Consider the following 2,500-nt stretch of genomic DNA (forward strand, 5'->3'; position numbering starts at 1 on the left):
TGCCTTTTCTTAAAACAACCGATAGTTTCAGTTGTAAATGGTCTGAAGAAAGCAAACACATAAATTTTGGTTACCAATGTTAAAGAAATTATTTTGTTTCTTCTGTTTACGAAATGTCGATTATTTACTTTGTTTAAGATACTCTTGATATTTGGTAACTTTTAACTTTCATTGATTTACTGGTTTAATTGATTTATTCGTTTTTCCTTTTATATATTTATTTATTTTTTATTATTATTTTTTTTTTTACTGGAACATCTATGTATCTATTAATTTACTTGTTTGATTATTTTTTTTTTTTACGGACAAAGCACTTTGTAATGAATTAACAATTTTCACTTTGTTGCCAAGACTATCAGTGACTAACATTATTTTTTCTCTTCGATTACATGTCAATTAAAACAACTCTAACACTAATACATACTGCTAACACGCTTACACGTAGTACAATAACCTCCTGTGTGCCATGAATCCTTACAGAGTCGGTAATGAATTTCTCTCTTTTGCTGACCTGTGCCAATTACGAGATTTCCAAAACTCCTCATACGCTGCTGGTTTCGTATTCGTTATGGGTTCGAATCCCTCACCCCTGTCAGAATGGCAGCAGTAACTGATAACTGCTCCTATTCCAAAAGTCCAAGAAGCATATAAGGTAAATGTGAGGGGTTACCACCCCCTTCATGATGTTCAAGAAAACTGAATTAGTTTAAGACTAAACTACCAACATGAGTTACCCAAAGGGAGCAGAACGGTCCTGCAGAGCTATTTAAGCTGAGTGAAATTAAAATTGCTAGAAGGATTTAGCATCAAGACAAAACAAAAGACATGCAGATCATGGATCCTGATGAGAATCGGCAAGGAAATGTCATTTATCATGTCTTAGTCGTTATCTTTTTAATATTGATCTATTATTTCTATTTTGTTTTATTTCACTCATATGTTTATTCATTTCTTAATTACTATTTCAGCTTTTACAATCTCCAATTTTTACAGTCTCCAATCTTTATAATCTCCAATCTGCGGGGAGACTAGACATCAAAGTCTTTGTCCGATCTCGAAAATTTTAAGAAAGTAATCCTTTACTATCGTCACTCGTTGACCTCTAGTGGGCCTCGAACCACTACCCATTTACTCTCTTGCAATTAGACACTGGTGCCTAAGTCCCTGGGCCACGATGCTCCCAAAAGAATGTTGGGAGTAAAGAGTTTTGGGATATATATGTATATATATATATACGTATATATATATATATATGTATATATATATATATATATATATATATATTAAAAATATACAAATAAAAAAGACAAAAAACATTATGCTTCACATGATTATATATATATATATATATATATATATATATATATATATAAATATACACATATATATATATATATAGATATACATATACATATATATATGTTTATATATGTATATATATATATATATATATAAATATATATATATATATATAAATATATATTTGTTCATTATTACTATTATTATTATCACCATTATTATTATTATTATTATTATTATTATTATTTTTATTATTATTATTATTATTATTATTATTATATTATTATTATTATTATTATTATTATTATTATTATTATTATTATTATTATTATCTATTATTATTATTATTATTATTATATTTATATTATTATTATTATTATTATTATTATTATTTTATTATAATTATTATTATTATATTATTATTATTATTTATTATTATTATTATTATTATTATTATTATTATTATTATTATTAATATTATTATTATTATTATATTATTATTATTATTATTAATATTATTATTATTATTATTATTATCATTATCATTATTATTATTATTTTTATTATTATTATTATTGTTATTGTTATTTTTTTTGTGGTTATTATTATTATTATTATTATTATTATTATTATTATTATTATTATTATTATTATTATTATTATTATTATTATCATTATTATTATTATTATTATTATTATTATTATTATTATTATTATTATTATTATTATTATTATTATTATTATTATTATTATTATTATTATTATTAATTATTATTATTATTATCATTATTACATTATTATATTATTATTATTATTATCATTATCATCATCATCATCATCATCATCCATCATCATCATCATCATCATCATCATCATCATCATCATCATCATCGTCGTCGTTCGTCGTCGTCGTCGTCGTCGTCGTCGTCGTCGTCGTCGTCGTCATTATTATTATCATTATTATTATTATTATCATTATTATCATTATTATTATTATTAATTATTATTATTATTATTATTATTATTATTATTATTATTATTATTATTATTATTATTATTATTATTATTATTATTATTATTATTATTATTATTATTATTATTATTATTATTATTATTATTATTATTATTGGAGATGGTTAAAGAAAATGGAGAAAAGTGGGAGGTGAGCCAGCTGTTGTTTGCGGACGACACTGCGCTTGTG

Source organism: Oratosquilla oratoria, chromosome 22 (assembly GCF_046742065.1).
Source record: "Oratosquilla oratoria isolate Oo_2021 chromosome 22, ASM4674206v1, whole genome shotgun sequence".
In the NCBI taxonomy this organism is placed as follows: Eukaryota; Metazoa; Arthropoda; class Malacostraca; order Stomatopoda; family Squillidae; genus Oratosquilla; species Oratosquilla oratoria.